The sequence below is a fragment of the Lonchura striata genome, chromosome 4 (genome assembly GCF_046129695.1).
Source record: "Lonchura striata isolate bLonStr1 chromosome 4, bLonStr1.mat, whole genome shotgun sequence".
NCBI lineage: Eukaryota > Metazoa > Chordata > Aves > Passeriformes > Estrildidae > Lonchura > Lonchura striata.
Window position 1 is genome coordinate 48,311,274 of NC_134606.1, and position 20,594 is coordinate 48,331,867.

Sequence of the window (20,594 nt, forward strand, 5' to 3'; positions counted from 1 at the left end):
AAGAAATTGAAATATTTTTTTTTTTAAACTAACAATCATTCAAAAGTTTTTAAAAAACAGACAATATATGTAATAACAAAATCCTACTGCAGTTTTCTTTTTGGTGAAAGATATGTAGTAAGAAAGGAAACTATGCAGTTTAATTTTCTCCTTGGTATTAGCTCTCATAGTATTTGCCAGTAATGGCAACATTATAATTTGTAGAATTAATTAATGATCTGGCATCTGATTTTGATTCATTACTGCTTAAGCCAGCTAAGTCTCAATTATCCTCTGGACTATTTATTCCTTAACAAGCTTTTAGCTAATGTGATTTTAAAAATATGAAAATAGGTTTTAACTTGCCTTTAAGACGCAGCAATATTTTAACACTCCTCTGTAAAATAAAGGAACCTTCATATTTCTTATTCTATTATAGTTACATTCAAAATTAGACTAGGGGATTTGCAATGTATTCACTAAATATATATTATATTCATATGTACCTGGAACCTGACTTCAATTTAGTCTTGATTAAAAAATGTACTGAATTGGAAAGTGTGTAATAAAGGATGCCTAAATCATACTGACCCAGAATATCTCACTCAGTCAGACAGTTAGCAAATAAGTGCACAAGCAAGCAGATGATACAAGAATTCAAAATTAATTCTATTCTCAGAGGATGCATAGACTAGGAGATAGCATCTGATTCTATCTGCAGAGGTGTAAACCCAGAGTAACACCTTGGCTAAAGTCTCCTTACCCTGAACTTGATTGCTTATCCTGCATATTATCAGAATTGGACTCTCCTGTGCCCAAGGCTAGGTTAAAGTAGCTGAAATATCCAGTTCTACTTCATATTTGTGATATAACTAGATTTATCTAACAATTTCCAGGTGTTTATAACCATTTCATTTACCAGATATAAGGACTTCTGGTATTTTCTCCAAATTACTGATATTTTTAAAAGTTCAATCACCACGTCGTTTAGGAAAGCCTGCCCAATGCAGTTGTGATTTGCGTTGCAATTGTGTTATGAGAGGGGGCATTCAGAAACTGCATACCTTTGATTTGGGATTGTTAGAAACCACTTCAGAGCTGAGTTGAACTGATCTTGAGAAGATGCTTCTATTGCTGGGCTCTGACAGGATGGTCCTGCCTGTCATCGCTGCACCTTGTCCTTGCTCATACCAAAGCTGAAATGCACAATTAAAAAGATGGGTAAATAAGTGAATTTGTGTGTTTTAACCAAATAATCATAGTTAATTACTTTAGTTACTGAGATTTGTTTTCAAACTATCTTCTGAAAAATTTCAGGCATTATGCAAACAGTAGAAAATACCATTTCCTAAGCTATCAGTGTTTCAGTACATGAAAAACCAATCTTCTCCTGAAACTGCTTCCCTGTCCTAAGAAGTCATTCAGTGGCTTCCCAATACTTTCATGTCAATGTAATACCAATGTGTTTTTTCTTAGTTCATACTGCTGGGACAGCTAGAGCCTTCCCCACCCTTCTCATCAAAAAACACCTGAGATAAACATCCAGTAATACCTTCCTTCCCATTTTTAGATCAGTAAGTCTGGCTCCTTTCAGTCCAAGATGGGAAGTCAGTCCTAACTTTTGCTGCATGAGCTGTAATGCCAGCTCCCTCGAAACCCAAGGACTCCTCAGCTCAGCCAGTTCCCACATGGCTATCCCAAAACTACTGCGTAAGGGGAATGCCGTCTATGGGTTTAAAAATCAAAACCCTTTTACTGAGTTAGATCTCTGGCCCCCTGAATCCATGCTGCAGTGCTCCAGGGACACAAGGCAGCTTATAAAAAAATAAATCCAGCTTATGTGGCCAGCGCAGAACTCCTGGGTGGTCACAAAACCAGCTACCAGAGTCATACCAGAGGCAACAAACAAAGGCATCAATCTCCAGTTACTGCTGCACGAGGAAAGTCCGAGGAACCTGCGTTGTTATGGCAGGAGCTCATTTGGGCTAAGAGGTAAACAGAGACGGCTGAGCTTGATCTCTGAAGCTGGGGCTGGACGGCTGGAAGCACCAGCTTCCTCAATTGCTTGGAGTAAAGGATTGAGTTGGTAAATCAGAGCAGCCCTGATCGCTTTTAATCAACTGAATGAGGAGGAAGGAGGGGAGGTGGAGGCTTGGGAAGAAAAATATGTAAAGCTTAAAAAGTTCCAGCTGCTGTTCTCTAATGGAGTCTCGTTCCTCATGAACGGTGGAATGGTTAGGCCACCTGGTGGCAAATAGCAAACCAACAACCTTTACAAATTCCAAGCTACAATAAATGTCCAAAGGATCAGAGAGCTCTGGGAACTGTCAAAGGCTGGGAGCTTTTCACACCCAGGTGACTGCTATGCAGCCACTGCTGGGAGACAGCAGCCAGCAAAGGCTGCCATCAGCCATTCCACAGGTGCAACACGGAGCAGCTGACCTCGCGTCTGGCCAATTTCTGCCAGACAGCTGCCTCCATCACCAGATCTTCCACCACCGCCAGCCTCTCCTTCACCTCAGGATGGAGGCAAAGGAGAAAGCAGCCCAGGAGAAAGGAGCTGAGTTTAGCTTGTAGCTTGTGAAGAAGTAGTCAATGGCTCACTGTTTCAGTGCACACTGGTGAAAAGTGGTGTCTTTCAAGGGTCCATACTGGGACCAGTACTGTTCAATAGCTTCATCAGCAACAATTACAGGAGGGTTCGAGTGCACCCTCAGCAAATTTGCCAACGACACCACATTTGGTGCTGTGGCTGACACATCTGAAGGACAAGATGCCATCCACATGGATCTTGACAAGTTTGACAAGTAGGACACATGGGAATCTCACCTGATTTAGCAAGACCAAGTGCAAGGTGTTGCACTTAAATCAGGGCAACTTCTGGTATCAACACAGGCTGAGGGATGAACAGATTGAGAGCAGCCCTGCTGAGAAGCACTTGGTGCTGTTGGATGAAAAGCTGAACATAACCCAGCAATGTGAACTCACAGCCCAGAAAGCCAAATGTGTCCTGGGCTGCATCCAGAGCAGTATGGTCAGTGGGGTTACAGAGGGCATTCTGTTGCTCTGCCCTTCCCTGGTGAGACCCCCCCCCCCCAGAGTGCTGTGTCCAGTTCTGGAGTAAAGACATGGACCTGTTGGACTGAGCTCAGCGAGGGACATAAAAATTCTCAGAATGCTGGAGCATCTCTCATACAAGGAAAGGTTGAGAGTGGGGATTGTTCAGCCTGTAGGAGAGAAGGCTCTGTGGAGACCTTGTTGTGGCCCTTGAGTACTTAAAGCAGCCCTATAAAAGGCTGGGGATAAACTTCTGACCAGGGTATGTTGTGACAGGATAAGGGGTAACAGTTTTAAACGAAAAGACAGTAGATTTACACTAGCTATAAGAAAAAAGTGTTTTACAATGAGGCTGGTAAAACACTGGAACAGGTTGCCCTGAGAGATGATGGGTGCTCCTTTCCTGGAAACACTTAAGCTCAGGTTGGACCAAGCTTTGAGCAACCTGATCCAGAAGAACATGTCCTTACTCATCTCTGAGAGTTGGATTAGATGACCTTTAAAGATAACCTTCCAACACAAATCATTCAATGATTCTATGATTCTAAGCAGGAGCCTGACATGATGTTTGTTAAGAGTCTGAAAGAGGAGTCTGTCCCTACGTGTAGCATCAGGTCTATGCAGGTAAATCAAAGGAGGATCATGTGAAATGCTGCCATTATACATTTCAGAGTGCTGTGCAGCCCTTCAGAAAGGCCTTGGCAACTTGGAGAGATGGACAGAGAAGCAGCATCTGAAATTCAACAAAGGCAAATGCAGGGCCCTGCACTTGGAAAATAATAACCCCATGAACCTGAACAGGCTAGGGGTTGATCTGATGGGAAGCAGCTCTGTAGTGAAAGACCTGAGTGTCCTGGTGGACAACAAACTGTCCATGAGCCAGCAGTGTCCTTGTGGCCAAGAAGGCCATTGGCATCCTGGGGTGCACTGGGAAGAGCATTGCCAGCAGGTTGAGGGATGTGATCCTGCCCCTCTGCTCAGCCCTGGGGAGGCACATCTGGAGTGCTGTGTCCAGTTCTGGGCTGCTCAGCACAAGAGGGACATGGAGCTCCTGGGGTGGGTCCAGCAGAGGCCACAAGGGCGATGAGGGGACCTGAGCATCTCTCAGAAGGAAAGGCTGAGGGAGCTGGGTCTGTTCAGCCTCGAGAAGAGACAACACAGAAGGAAACTCATCAATGTCTGTGAGTACCTGAAGGGAGGGTGTCAAGGGGATGGAGCCAGGCTCTGCTCAGTGATGCTCAGCAACAGGACAAGAGGCAATAGGCAGAGACTAAGGCACAGAAAGTTCCACCTGAGCATGAAAAATAACTTTTTTACTGTGCAGGTGACTGAGCACTGGAACAGATTGCCCAGAGAGATTGTGGAGTCTCCTCAGTGGAGATACTCAAGACCTGTCTGGATACAATTCCTGTGATGTTCGCTCCAGGCTGACCCTGCTTGAGCAGGGAGGTTGGACCAGATGAACTGCTGGGGTCCATTCCAGCCTGACCCATTCAGTGATTCTGTTATCTGCAATTCATATTTTAACAAATATGTGGGAAGCAGCAGCTTGGTGTTGGCAGGAGTTCTGCTGAGTCTACAATATAGTTTTAATTTCTGTCTGCAAATTGTTTCTTCCAGCAAATCTACTCACCTGAAGTATTGCAAATTATCGAACATAAAAAGGGAGTACATGGAAGATGCCAAACCTGTTGAAGGTTTCTTCTCCAGAAGCAGTTCTAAGTATTCATGTTTAGTATCCAAGAATTTAGCCGAGCTGGACAGTGGTTTACTGCTAGAGGGCATTCACAGATGGGCTCAGTACAGGAAAAAAAAATATATAAATTAAAATCTGTTTGAAAATGTAATAATTCTTAAATAAAGAACTGTCAGGTTTTTTCTCCAGTTTTGTCCACTGTACTTTTAGTAAAAGCCTAGTGAAAACAAGCATGCAAGTCCAGCAGCTGCTGCTCTACTGAGCATTGCTTCTAGCTGCTCTCTCTTTGCTGTTCTTCCCTCATTCCTTCACTGCATTCCCTGACAGTTGAAAACTCACCAGACTTGTGACTCACATTTTAATCTTATCCAAGTCACAATGTTTATTTCACAGGATGTCCAATTAAACGTCAATTCAATCTGCTTTGGAGTTGTTTCCTTCCCCTCTGGTGATTAGTATAACCTGAATAACGTAGGAAATACAGAAAAAAAAAAGGGCGGTAAACAACTCCAGTGACATCAAGAAGCCAAGCTGAAACTTTTCCCACAGAAGACAAAGGAGGAAGGTGCTGCATAAGAATGTTAACATGGGTCATACTTTCTAATGTTCTGACTGTGAAAAATGGAAGGGAAAATTATGCTACCTTAAGGTGAGTTATGGGCCTCTTCTAAGCCTGGGGAAACATGAGTAGCTGTGGGGCTGTGCAAGCCACACAAAGTGAGATAAAATTTCTATCCACATTTTCCCTGAGCTTTGAAGTGCCCATGTTGCTGTTCATTGAAGCCAGTGTGAGTACAGCACCTTCTTTGCATCCTGCCTCCAATGCAGGTACTGAAGCTCTGTGGTCTCAGAGTAAAGAAGCAGACCCCCACCTGCCACGTGCTGCACACTACTGTCCAGAGGCCCTAAAAAACTACTATCCATCACATCACTGATTGACTGAAGGGGAATCTTACCATGACAGAGACTTGCACACTTTCTCAGGGCTGTTTTTTCATCTTCATTCAGGCATGTCAAGTGCCACATGATGCACATAAATGTAATTCTACTTGTTGTCTGCTCCAGAAGTAGCCTTCTGCAGCATACCAGGCTTACACTGGAGGCTTGGAAATTGAGGTATAAAACAAGGGACTGCTTTTCAAAATAAGAGAGAAAATTGAACTAAGCTTTCAAATGTTACCTGGTCTTTGAAAAGCCACCAATGGAAAACAAAACCTCTTGGGAAACACCAAAATTTGGTGAAGCTGTGCAAGAATGGAGCTCAGTCACCTTTCTTCCCAATTTGTCCAGCTTCTAAGCCAATGCCAGCTGGGAGTTGAATACCACCAGTTACTCTGGGGAAATACCCTGGTTTCAGGATGAAACTTTGCTCACTGGAGGACACTTAACATAAATGCAAGCATGCACAGCTCTATTGGAGAAATCTCCTCTCAACATGAGTGTTCAAAACAAAAAGTGCTGCTGGTTGCTCCCTCTACAGAAGCTTCCTCTGTTAGCTCCCTAGGAGAAGCCATGCTGTGTCTCTGGCTTTTCTGTGTGTGCACCAGGACAAACTGTGAGCAGGGACTCACGGGGGCAGCTGAGGGGTGCTGGGGGTCCTGCAGATCAAGGCAAAACTGTGCCAAGGATCCCAAGTCCATGGGCACATTGCGGGGCAGCTCTCTCAAGAAGCCAGATGTTCTCTCCAGTTTGCAAAGGGAGCAGTTTTGTGACTTAGGGAGAAATAATTCCATTTGAGCTCCTGCTGTGACAGTGCTCATTACTCTGAGCTGTGTCTAAGTGGCAATACTAGTTGCTCCTCACAAAACGTGCCCTGTGCCTGCCCACTTTTTTTTTTTTTTTTTTTTTTTAACCTATGAGAGGTTTGGCACTTGGCTTTTTTGGCAATAACATTGTAAAGTTCTTTCCAAAGAAATTTTCAGTGTGCCTTGCTGGGATGTTCTAAAAAATATAGATTAATTGTGATAATTAAATTTCCCTCTGAGTGATTTCTTTGATAAATGGGTCTAGTTAGGACTTTCAATTAAGCACCAAGCCCTGCTGTGAAGTCAGACTAAGCTTCATGTTGCAGGCATTTATTGCCTCATTTACACAGAGACAATTTGAATTATTTTACATTACACTGTTTTCTTTATCTGTCTTTTTTTTATACAGGTATTAGAATTCCTATTAACCCTTCTAGCAGGGAGCCAATTAAAAAGGTATGGTCAAGCAACTTTTAATTATTTTGTTATAGTTTAAATAAGCCTCCTGGAAGCAGGGCACTTAAAATCTTTCTCTTGTCCATACTGCAATGCATAAACCTGTTGGTTTGTTACTGTGCAGATTCTCAGTCTCCAAGTGATAAAAAAAATATGAAAATAATATAAAGTGGGGAAGAATAGACAAATATCACGATGTTTTGATGAATGGTGGTAATATGCAACAATCCTGGGAACAGAAGCTTTTAAGTTTTTGCATTGTCCAAAATTGTGAGTAAATGGTAACCACAGATTGGAGAATTTCAGTTACCAGGTGTGCACTCCACCTTTAAGGTCTGTGTTTTAAGTTATATCCATGCACTCAAGCAGAATGGTTATTTTGAGGGTGGATTGAAGTATTTAAGATACATAATTTCTACTTTTTATTATACAGTTGGGACTATTTGCTTGTTTTTCTAGTCACTGGTACTGATGGCTACAGAAAAAAACATCCATGTACTGTCAATCACTGCTGTTAATCATGAAGAATGAAAGGTCCACTGATTTAACAAAATCAAAGCCCCAAACTGAACCAAAAGAAGGTGTATTAAAAAAAAAAAAACCAAAATGCACAAATGCACATCCACACACAGGGTTCACTGTCATTGATAATAAAGAAGTCAACCAGCCTTAGAAAATTATTTTAATTTTTTATGAGTTTTCTGTAAAGCCATCCACAGCCGTGCTAGCTATCATGAAATTGCAAGGTTTAACAACTGGTGTGCTTAAGATATAAATCAGAAACTAATTGTCTGACATTAGAAAAAATGCATTTCCTCTTCTCCAACACTACCCAACAAAATAATATTTCTGTTTATTTTATATATAGCATGTTGGAATCTATGCAATGAGACTATATACATTTCTGAATACACTTTTGAGCTTGGTTTTGATACAACCAGTGAATTGGTATGCTTCTCCAATGACAGCTAGTCACAGGCACATTTTAATTCATATCAAACTGAACTTTTTCCAGGAGGCAGAAGATTTCCAGAGAAACTCCACAATCTACGGAAATTATTCTGTCTGTCCATATATTAATTTAATCACAGTCAGATCTCATATTATCTATACGATGCAAGAAATGAGTTGTGACCACTCAGAGTTTAAATAATTGGCAGAAATTTCAATGCAATTAATGTAAAGAAAGGAAACAGACTCACTGATGAGAAATTAAGGTCTGTAGATTATTAAGGGCTGACAGTAAACCCAAATGTCAGCCCCCACCCCCCTTCTTTTCTCCAACATAAACCACCAAACCCCATGCTTCTAATGCAGATTTGTTCTGCTCTGGCATATCTAATTTCTTAAACTGGGAAGACAAAGATGAATGATACCAAATAATGTAAGTGTACATTTTAAAAATCCAAATGCTATTTTAAATGCAAGTTTAAATGAGAACACTATGTGGTTAATATTTATCTAGCATCCTCTGTCTTTGAGGCACGTTTCATCATATAAGACTGTGCTGTAAAAGCAGTTCATGGGAATGATGTGTATGACTCCTTTTGCTAATGGGAGCTGGTTGCACAGAACAATCTAGCTGTTAGTGCTCTGAGGAGAAGGGAACATGAATAGCAGGGGCTTGGAGAGCAAAATAAAAAGAAAGCTGCTAAGGGCATTTGAAAATACACTTGCTATTCTTTTCCCTCCTAAGCATTGCTGCAGTAAACAACAGCTTCAAGACTCCTCTTTAAATAAGTGACACGAAAATGAAAAGAGCACGACTTTGTATCAACAGCCATTCAAAATGCATCCAGGATCCCAAACTAACCTTGGGGATAGGAAAGGCTTGCAGGGGGAGGGTACTGCTAGGATGGTTGATTGGGCTTGTTTCTTTCTTTTCTGGCCAGTTGTTTAAAGAAATTATCCCTGGTGGGAGCCCCAAAACCAGGGATGCTGTGTTTACCACAGGCAGAGTACTTAGGCCCAGATTTTAAAAATACAACTGCATAAAATTAGACTCCCAAATCGTTGTAAAGTGTTGAAGAAGTGCCCTGGTTTTCAAAAGAATCAAACATCCACAGTCTCTAGGTCAGGGTCCTGACCCAGGAAAGCAGATGAATATTCTCCCCAACCCCCTACCCCGAGGCAACGTGATTGCTCAAGCATTTAAGGCTGAAGTGCTTAAGTGCTCCCATAGGTAGGGGTTAGAGAACTTAAACATGAGGGAAGAATCGACTGGGCACCATCCACCCTTTCAGATCTTGGCCAGAGGGAAGTTTTTTCATTTGATCGGTTTTTTATCACTTTGCCTGAGTAGAATTTTCCCAACCAAGCTGTAGCAGCAAAGTGCTATTTAAACACATTGCAAACCTTGGTCCCAAACCATGCCAGGACAATTTCCTTTGGGAGGTGGGCTACAAATACACAATTTGTTGTAGGGTTGTGTACAACCCCTAAAGTTAAGACAAATGTACACCATGCTGGAGAGCAGCTTCTTTCAAAGGCTAAGCTAACAGCAAATTCTTCCTGATGATCAGTCAGGACTAGAAGGACCTGGGATATTAAAAAAGGCCAACAATCACTGCGTATCACATGGCCCTTTCCTAAATGCTGTGATGCAGATCCGTTAGTGGGTGAAAAGATGGCTCAAGGTACTGGACCATGACACAGAAAATGTGACTCAAGCCCCACTTCCAGAAGAAATAATTAGGACATTAGGCAAGTCTACGACTATTCACTTCTTAAATTGTAAAAGGGCAATGTACTTTTCTGCCTTTGGAGTGAAGGGAGACTAAAATCCATTAGTGATTGTGAGGTGCTCAGATACTAAATTCTTAAGTGCTGAGAAACATCAGGAGAGGAATTTCCCAAAGAGATGTTATTGAACAGGTCTGTGCATGCTTTTTGGTACTATCTGTCATAATGTATGTCTTTATTCCTGATGTTTTATTTATCATAAAGTATTAAAGGCTGGGTTTCTTTACTATAGAGGATTGACTTGAAGGAGCTCCATGGGGAAACAAAATGTTTTCCATGCTGTAAGACTAATGGGGGAAAAGAAGAACCTTATGTTGCCATTTGATTGAGACAATAAATAAATGCTTTCATTTTGGCACATACCATACCATCTAACTGCTATGTTCTTATGCCTGTTCAGTCTCATTAACTGCCTTGCTTTTCACCTATTGTGTTTTCTTTTCCTTCCTATCCTAAAACTTCCTATCAGTTTTACTAGATATTGAAAAAAAAAACAAAAACCAAAACCCACCCAACACAAAAAATACCTTCCAAAATCGTTGAGGTCATAACAAAAATATTTTCATGCTTCTCAAATTGAATGCCTCTGTAGGATGTCCCCATGACATCAACAGAAATGCCCTATTACTTTTTAATTGTCAAGTTCTGACTCTGTCTGTGAGTGACAGTAATAAGGACAAAAAATGGAGCCAGCTTGCAGACACCAGGATCAGCTTAAAGCTGAGGAAAGATGGGCATGAGTCAGGAAAAGGAATTTAAAAGTGACTTAATGGAAGGTGAATGTTCTTCATCTAAGTCTGTATCTAAATGTCACACTTAAGATCTCACAGAAAGATGATTTTTCTCTATTTTCTCTTTTCCTATGCATTTCTGTTCTTTCAGGCATGTAACTTTTGATCATACTCTGGCAATCAACACAAAACTAATGATTCTCTTAAGCCTTCGATCAGAGTAAGTGACAGAAGCTGCATTGCTTTCAGGTCTTTAATAACTTGGGTCCTGTTTCTCAGTATGACACCTTCCTTGGGCTGCCAGCTCTGCAGGGATCAGTGCCAACGAGCGAAGCATTCCCACCGATGACTTTGCAACCCAGCATCTCACTCTACAGCTGCATCATGCTGTATGTCCCATTACACAGCCTGGCTTCTCTTATGTTCATCAATGGTTGCTCCCTCTGGTCTTCTTTTGAGGCTCTTGTCTACAACAGAATATCTTAAATTTCTCACTCAGTACTCTGAAAAGGTATGGGGAACTTCCAGATCAAAAGACACCAAACATTGGGCTCTACTACCACCCTAAGCATAGCTCAGACTAAAATTTCAACGTGCTGTGGGTTTCATACAGTTTCTTTATACCCCACTTGATACTTGTTCTTTTTATCCAATACTTTGATACAGAATTAGCACTGAACTCTGATTTATTGCACTAAGTAACTCTTTTTTGTCTGCTCTTGGCTGGCATAGCAAACTACATGGGCTGGGCTCCTATGTTGTACTGGTATTGAAGGTACTTTAACTCACTTTTGCACCATTTGGATTCATATCTGATCCCAAAGATTGCTCATTTTATGATTTACATCAGCCTAATGAAAGCTCTCTATGGATAACTTAGCAGTTCAGAGCAATAGAGAATTCTTTTTGAATGTTTTGCAATACAACCATATCCCCTGCCCTCTCTAGCAAGCCCTGGGCATTTCTGAAGGTTAGCAGAGCTCCAGAGCTCTGCCAAATAGTATTTAAACTCATTTTTCTACTAAAACCAAATTCAGGTTATCATACAATAATAACAATTCATTATATCCCCCTATCAATCATCAAAAGACTTACAAAAATAAGGTTATAGCCCCTATATTAGTTAAAGCAAGAGATGCTCAATTAAAAAATTAAGAAACTCAGGCAAAGACACAGTTACTACTGTTTAATAAAATAGTTGAGGATTAGAGTTTTGAAGTAGTTTTATGGCAACTAAAAAGAGCAAAGGGTGAGGTCTAAAGATCTTAAAAGGTCTGGATTTTTTTCTTTCTCCTGATGTTTATAGCCCTTCTGTTTTATTTTTCAGAAACAAAAGCCTGTAAATTTTGCCTTCTCCTCCCCTGCTTTTTTATAGAAAGAAATTACATGAAATTAAATGGTTGTCCTTGGATCTGGTCTATTGCCCTTAAAAAAATGGGGGAAGGAATTTGATTTGAGGCATTTTGGCCAACATTTAGAATGGAACACAGAGCACTGTTCTGTTTCTGCCCTTTTCTCAGTTACCCACAAGACCTAAACCACATTCATGCAATTTGCTCAGCCCACAGCCTGAAATCAATGAGGTCTATGCAAGAAGAGAGCACCTGCCACATGCTGTTACTGTTTTTATTTATTTTCTATACTATTGGACCACACAGGAACTCTAACAACAAATATTGTCTGGAACACTGTGTAAACATCGACCAAAATGATGGCCCTGTCCCAAAGTGGTTACAAACTAAACAGAGGACAAGAGACCATAGATGGATAGAAACAGAGGGAGAATAAAGGAAATGGATGCTCAGTGACAGCAGTATTACCTCACTTACAGTCTAAGGGCTGTCAAAGCTTATGTAGACCTCATGGCAAAGAAGACTTTTAAGGAGATTCTAGAGAGCTACCAACAGAAATCTGAGAGTGTTTATGTGGGGTACTCTCAAGTATTACGGATACCACAGAGGAGAAAACAAGAATGGGCTTGCTTGGAGATGAACACGGGAGCATGATAATTCCAAACCAAGGGAGACAAACCATTTTAAGGTTTTAACAGCATTTAAACATGGCAGTTGTCTTCATTCCTGGCTGCCTTTAATAGTCACCCCCTTTTTTTGCCCTGACCAATCGTATTCACCCACATCTTCCTCCAAAAAGGAATGTAAGGACCACGCATGGCAGAGCTTGAAGTCTGCTCACACAGGGCAGTTCCTGCCTCCTGACAACGAGAGATGATAGGTGGAGTCCCAGGGGACCCTGGAAATGAAGACAGGCAGCTTATGTTGATGTGAGATGGGGAGGGGGGGTAGTGCAGTGCTGCCAAGAGAAAGGTGACATGTTCAAAGAGACAGGCCAGCAAAATAATCTTTGAAGCAAGAGCAGCCACATGCAGTATGATTAGGGCAAAGGCAAGCCTGCATGTGTCGAGGCCATAGAAAGGGAGGCTGCACCAATTCAGCTGCTAAATAATGTGAACTTAAGCAAGAATTTAGCTGCATGAAGAGTGAGAAAGATGATTTTAAAAGCTAGAAGATTTAGGACTTGGAGATGGGGTGGTATAAGCAGCTGAAAGGCTTTAGCTGTACAGAAGAGAAGTCAGAGCCGATGCTCCGACACAGCCGTGAGTGACAGACAGCATGGCACCCTGTGCACAAGCACAAGTGCAAGGAATGGCAGCAAGTAAGAAGTCGAGGCGTTTCCTCCTTCTCACCTCCTGTTCCACTTTTTCCTCTGCAGCTATTGAATACAGGCAACTACAGAGCAGATGCCTAGGATAAGCCAACAGTTCAGCAAATAATTTCAGTCCCATCAATAATTACTTTCTCGTGTGGCCCAGATCCTGTTCAATATACCCATAAGGTTGTGTCTCTCATCTAACTCAGGAAAAATATTAATTCTTTCCTCCATGCTCAGTAATAAACTGCACAGCCCTTGTGCAGTTTTCTGCTGTACTCATGGAATAAGATTACCAGCAAGATTAAGGCCTCTGGTTGTGAGAAGGGAGATTTCACAGGATTAAATGTTATCTAGTCTACTTCTGAAACAGAGAAAAAAATACAAGAAAGGACTACGAATTATATTACTGAAAATATCACAGACCATGGTGGTAGTAAAAGGGATAATGAAAGATCGAAATTTTAAATTATATTCATAAATAAAAAGCAACAGGGAAAAGTACTGCAGAGACTACAGTTGTCATCTGTTGCCAGAAGAGGGCACTCCCGTTTTTTTTTTTTTTTTTTAATGACTTGAGAGATTTAAATCAAGATTTCCCTTGGTAGCATTTCCCAGGCATAAATCAAGCACAAATGAATAACCTTTGATTTATCATTCCTAATGGAGATGTACATCATATTGGCGTGTCATCACATTTCAACATTGGCCATTATGATGCCAATCATATAGTAATTTTCTTCCGTGTCATAATCAGTGATGAAGATGTACGTTTCCATTCAGTACAATTAGATTTTCATGTTTCTTAATGGTAGCTGAGGGCATTAGGCAGAATACCTGCTTTTGCTCAAACTCTTTTGTACTCATATTTTTCTGAAATTGTATCCAAACCATTACCCAATCACCACTCTTCACTAGTTAAATGCCATCCCTGCTCATATGGGAAAAGGTGAGAAAGATTTAAACTATTATTCCAAGCTGCAGGGGAACAGCCATTAAAATCCTGGGTAACTACATGGTGTGGAAAAATACCTGGCCTTAAATATTTGAGTGTTTCTTAGTATAGTCCATGACATCAGCTTGCGCTTCTCACTAGTGACCCAACCCAGACAACGAACCGCAGCGAAGGTGCTCGGCTGGGTCCGATGTCCAGCTGGCCATGTCCAGCGGTATTGCCAGGAATAACGTCTCTGGGAAAACCCAAGCTACAGCGGCTGGCACTGAAACTGTTTTGTGAGCAGAGGCATCCTGCTGGTTGGTTGGATGAATGGATAGATGGACGGGCAAGATGTGTTCCTGTCATTTAGAACAACTCCTGGCTCTCCTGTAAGAGGCCAGTGTATGATGGGTTTGTACAAGCTAAACAAGACAAACAGAAGTCACAGCATTTTCAAAAGCACCCTGAACCTGTCTAAAAAAAAAAACCCATTATACATCTGTAGTGGATATTTTGCCAGTCAAACATTTTACTAAAAGAACGTCTTAGTTTTTGTCACGTTCGCTCTCTGCCCAGATGCAGAGGGTGACGCTTGATCTCGGGGCAGACCGATGCGCTGGGGCTGATGACGGGGAAACTGAGCGGCATCGCGCCGGCCTTGTCACTACACCGCGACATTCCCAAGCTCGCCAAGTGAGCAAGCCCAGCGCAGCCCACGAGAATGACGCCGTGCCTCGGAGCCAGGCGCTCCCGGTGCCCAGCGCAGAGCCCGGGCGGGCGGCCGCGGAGCGCTCGGATCAGCAGCATCCCCAGGGAGAGCTCCAATGTCAGCTGCTGCCGGCTGTGAGCGAAGGGAGCCCCGCTGCCCCGCACGCCCCGGGAATGGAACGGAGCGCAGGGAAGATGGCTTCGGCGGCTGCAGGGGCACTGCGGCAGGGGACGAGCACTCCCGGCGGCGCCGCCGGCAGGGGCAGGGATGAGGCGCCGCGGGGGCCGGAGTCGCGCCACCTCCGCCTGTCGCGCCACCTTTCCCCTCCCCTCGGCGCACTCGGCTCCCCCCAGGCCCTCCCGCGGGGGCGTTTGCTGCCGCCGGAGCTGCTTGGGGCGGAGGGATGAGCGCCTGGAGCCAGGGATGAGCGCCTGGAGCCAGGGATGGGCGCCGGGAGCCAGGGATGAGCGCCGGGAGCCAGGGATGGGCGCCGGGAGCCAGGGATGAGCGCCGGGAGCCAGGGATGGGCGCCGGGAGCCAGGGATGAGCGCCTGGAGCCAGGGATGAGCGCCTGGAGCCAGGGATGGGCGCCGGGAGCCAGGGATGGGCGCCGGGAGCCAGGGATGGGCGCCGGGAGCCAGGGATGAGCGCCGGGCCGGGGCGCCCTCTTGCGGCCGTGGGCGGGGGCGCAGCAGCACCCGCAGCGCCGAGCCGCCGCTGCTCATTTCTCCTCCGAGTGAACGCTGAGCTGGCACCGTACCACAGGAATTGTGTTACAATCCTGACCGCGCACCTGGCTGAACATGAGCCAGCTGTGCCCAGGGGGCCAAGAAGGCCGAGGGCATCCCGGCCTGGATCAGCGATGGTGTGGGCAGCAGGAGCAGGGCAGGGATTGTTTCCCCGAACTCCGCACTGCTGAGGCCATACCTTGAGTCCCGTGTCCAACTCTGGCCCTCACTGCAAGAAAGGCATTGCAGTGCTGGAGTGTGTCCAGAGAAGAACAGAGCTGGAGAAAGGTCTGGGGCACAAATCTGAGGGAACTGTTTATCATGAGGATAAGGAAGCTCAGGGGAGATCTTGTCACTTCCTACAACTACCTGAAAGGAGGTTGTAGCCAGGTGGAGCTCAGCCTCTTCTCCCAAGTAACAAGAAGATAGAATGAGAGGACATTGCACCAGAAGGGTTTATGTTGGATATTAGGAAAAGTTTCCTCCCCTAAAAGCACAGTCAGCATTGAATAAGGAAGCCCAGGGAAGTGGTAGGATTATCACCCCTGGAAGCATTCAAAAAAACATGTAAATGTGGTGCTTAGTGAGATGTTTTCATGGTGGACCTGACAGTGTTAGGTTAATAGCTGTAACCAAGGGCCTTGGAGGTCTTCTCCAGCCTTAATGATTCTATGATTGGGTTGTCTCATCTCTCTTGTGTGTAAGACAACTTCTTTCTCAAAAAGGTTAAAGGCAAATAATTTTCTGGGATAAGAAAATTGATCAAAAAAAGAATCTCACCTTTAAATGGAAGCTGTGGAAAGACCAAGCAGCCCCTTCTGGTGCACAGCAAAGACAGTCCTTTCTCACCAGGCACCTAAGAACACACTGGCACTGTGAAGGCACCAAGTCTTTGTGCTAATAACAGCAATGTTCTAAGCATAGAAAGCCTGAATTCCTGTCAAAGAAATCAGTTTGCATTCCAGCAAAACAAAATGTGAGTTTCCTGCTAGGAATGGGAAAAGCTCCCAATTATGCTGCTGTCAGGCAAGTCTGGAGGTTTTACCTAGGTACAAAGTCAGAGAACTGCTTTCTTCCCAGGTATAGCAGAACTAAACTGTAAACCCATGTTGAACTGAGAAGTTACTGGTTTGTGACCGAGTTTAAGTTTCTGTTTCGAAATGCACTTGTTGACATGATTCAATATGGTTTTTAAATGTATGTATTGATGTTGATATGGTAAACATCTCAACCTTTTCTACCTTTCTGTCCATAAGCTGTGCAGGTTTGTAGCCTGCCCTCACAGCAGACCAACCCAGGCACCCCAGCTGTAAATCCACCTACCCGAGTCAGATGAGAACTGATGCCCATGTGCTGTGGCTGGCTCCAGAGTCACATTGGACCTATTTGTGGATGAAAGAAGCTTTATTTAGTGAGCTTAAAAATGTGCTCAATTTCAAACTGAATCACAGCAATGTCTAAAAGTCCTGATAGTAATTCCATTTCATTTCCTAGTAAAAAATGTTCTAAAAAAACAGAATGCCTTATGATGGTACATATAAACCAGAAAATGTACTCAATAACCAAAAACCCAGTCCTCATTGAGGATGATTTGGGCAAATAATTATTTTAGGATAAAGCTTGGGAAGAAATAAAAAGTACCTTTCTCTCAAAGAACAGACAACAAATGAAAATTAATGCTGCCTACATGAGGCCATGTTGGTTCCCCTTTTGAAGATGGAACCTTTATCCACTTGTATGGGGGTGAGTTAGGGATAACTCCACTGAAATGAGTAGTCAAAACAGTGCAGAAGCAGACTGAGGAAAAAATGTCTACTTGAGCGTTACTAATGGGTGGCAGTAGCTGGCATATGTTACTCTTAGCTTCCTATTTTCACTTTCAAATTTGTCAGTAGTGTCCTGGTTAAAATTGTACAGTTTCTATATCTGAGGTTTGGATTAAGTTAAAATTATTAGGATTAGAAATTGTGCAAAACCAGAACCTCAGACCTGATCCTCTTTGAATTTCTATGGAAAGGAGTTTGGATTTAAATCCCCAGATGTGAACCTACCTGCATGTTTAATTCTGGGTCAGTAGGAGTCTGAATTCCTCATCTGGTTTTGTGTGGGTGTAATCCTGCAGGAACATTTGATTGTGGGATTTTGTGGGGTTTATGAATGAAAGTGAAAGAGACATTTCATGACGTGATGAGACTAGTTGCCTATTCAAAGATATGAGGAAATAAAAGACAATTACTGCACTAATTTTTATAATTTGTTGGGAATACAAGACACAGGAGGAAAAGTGGAATAAGGTTTCTGTAAAGTCAGCACAATGGAACTTCACTTTTGGTTTGTTTCAGTCATTATTATAAAAATTATGATTAATATTGAAATCGAAAGTCAGAGTTTTGAGGGTCAACTGCTTTAGTTGTCACCGTTGAAATGTAAACAAAATATCAGCATAAATTACTTTCAATTCTGTTACTTTACGCAAGTCCAGAATTTGGCCTACTATGGAATGGTGCATTTAATTCAGCTGGAGAAGATAAAAAGTCCAGGCTCTTTAATTTGTTTACCCTGGAGAAAGCATCTGGTCTGCTGACCTAGGAGGAGTATTCTGGCACAAAAGTATTATTTTGTGTAAGATATAGTTACTATGCTTAGCATGTCAGCTGGTCCTAAATTACTAAACCCTTATTCAGCTTTTCCTTTATGCATGTAGAATTGCTTTTTCAAGAAGTGAAGTTGGAGATTGCTTAGTCGATACTGTAATTAATTTGTGTGATTCTGCAAGAACATCTCTGCTGTGTGGTGGGTAAAATTATTGTGCATTCTCTTTTTCTTTTTCACAATTTTGGAAATGTGCATTTTCTTCTTGGTAGAATAAAGCACATCTAGAAGCATTCCTTTCCCTCACTGCATCCCATCACTGACTAAAAACACTGCCATTATCCTGGAGCAGGAAGAATATTGAGTTGGATCAGCCATATCACTGCCTGTGTGTGTCTGTGAGATAAGGACACAGTATTCAGCCTTTGAAAAGATGTTCTTCCAAGTAGCTTCTGTCTGTGTCTCTGTGCCTTTCATTTACTAACTCTCACATGTGACACGTATGTCTGAAAGCCAATATGCTGCATTAGGGCTCAATCCCACACCACTGACGTCAGGGAGAGTTTTATCAATTACTTTAATGAGCATAGGATTAGGCCTTTGTGATTACACAAAGAACCAATTATTGGATTTTTCTATGAACCTACATTAAAACCTCCTTACAAATGTGACTTGCAGGGTGGGAATCAGAGAAAACATTGTTTTTCTGTTTCAGATTAAGTTTTACTTCAGTACTAAGCATATAGTACTTAGGTTTGAAATTCAGTGCATCAGCAGAAACAGACATATTTTGCCTTCTACTCCATCTCCCAGTAATAAGCCATTGCATGGTTTGATCTCTTCTTAGGCATGTCTTGCCCAAGGATCCAGTATTTTCAGTCTCTATATTAAAAAAAAGACTTCTAGCATCTTGTAGAGTGAGACACTCTCCCCAAGATATCTTGTTTGATCTTTCCATCATTCCACTGTCAAACAAGAAAGCAAACAATTTTTAAAAAACAATAACCAAAAACCCAAACAAACAAATAAAACCCCAAACCAAAAGATGAACCAAATCTAAGCTAGACAAAGACCTGACCCTGTGATTTATTGGTCTTGCTTTTATTCACAGTCTTGCAAGTATGCCTGCTGTGCTGTAATGACCTGGCCTACATTTTGCCCAACACAACGCTGCAGATCTTTTTATTTTTGTTTTGTTCCTAATCACTATTTATTATGATCAATTATTATCAATCACTTCTTGTACAACCCCAAAGAGAACAAGCACATCCTCCAGGCCTCATGATCTTTCATATCTGAAGCTCAAAGAGTACCTAACTTCATTTTATCTTTCTGAAATCCATTAATTCACAGTGCAAGTGAATATAATTTTCATGTAACTATAGTCTCGGCATCAGTAATTTAGGCTTAAAATCAGAAACACTGAAAGTGAACAGCTGCCTCTGAGGCACAGCTTGTGATGGAGTTGATGCACAGCTAATGTTTTATCTGTTACTCCACCATAAATTCACCCTGGCATTTCACTATGTTCTTGCACATCCACATAAAAAGATGGTTATAATGATCATTACTTTTGTCTTGTCTTTGGAAGTGCTCCTCACAAAGTAGACCGAAGCTCCATCATGTTTTCTTGGAATAAAAGTTTATAGTATTATTATGCTGGAGTGATTAGAACTGAACCTTCCTGAGGCAGGCTATTTTTTATTTATTGTCATGATAAGAAAATACTATTTACAAGTTATAAAAATCACTAAAAGATGCAGTAACAGAATCTTACTGTTTCCTAGGGCATCCATTCTGTGCTTGATGGGGAACATATAGATCTTGTTTTAAGCTGAGGAAACGTTAAATAAAAAGGACTTTGTATTTGGGGTCATTAGGATTCAGTGCAAAGCTGCAGAGTAATCTCATGAAAGTAGTGGCATGATCTAGGGGAGAGACACTGGCTTAGGAATCAGGAAGCTTGTGTTTCATTCCTAGCTATCTATCTTGCTCAGTAGTTCTAGCCTCTTCATCTCAGCTGTTAGTAATGCCATTTTTCATTTGTTGTCTGTCTTCACTATGTAAACTGTAAAATTGTTGTGACTGGCATTATTCTTTGGTGGGCATTTTAAAGGCGCTTAGTGCAGTGGAGCTCTGTGGAGTAGATCAGGCATTTTTAGATCTGTTCTACCACAAAAATAAAAGAGCCTCCTCTTTAACTGGACAAAAGGAACGACATGATGATGTCAGAAAAATACAAGAAGGAAACTCATACCTGAATTTGTGATACAAATCTTCAATAGAGCAAAGTTTTCTTTATTAAACTAGGTGTTTCTAATGGAGAAAATAGACAGAAATTATTCATGAAGTGAATGAAGCCAATTTATCATAGCTCAGAATATCCATAAGTCTATTTGTGTTTTTCTCTAGCTGCTGAAATATGTTACCTAGGTTTACACCTGTTGTTCATCTATGGGTTAATGAGATATTAGCCCAAATGGAAAATAAGCCCAAATAATTTGTTTTGGCTGCAAGAGATCAGACAGGATTCCTGATACTACCTCAACTCAGTT

At 42.2% G+C, this 20,594-nt stretch overlaps 1 long non-coding RNA gene across 1 annotated transcript in view; it reads right to left on the reverse strand.

Annotated features, from left to right (window-relative positions):
• Window positions 1-1,111: 1,111 nt before the first annotated feature.
• The window catches only part of LOC144246134 (uncharacterized), a 67,747-nt gene continuing 48,264 nt past the window's right edge, over window positions 1,112-20,594 (reverse strand). The window contains exons 2-3 of the long non-coding RNA XR_013339818.1: window positions 5,088-5,194; window positions 1,112-1,175 (exon numbers count right to left, since the gene is read on the reverse strand). This is a non-coding gene — a long non-coding RNA (uncharacterized LOC144246134). The remainder of the gene's footprint in view (window positions 1,176-5,087; window positions 5,195-20,594) is intronic.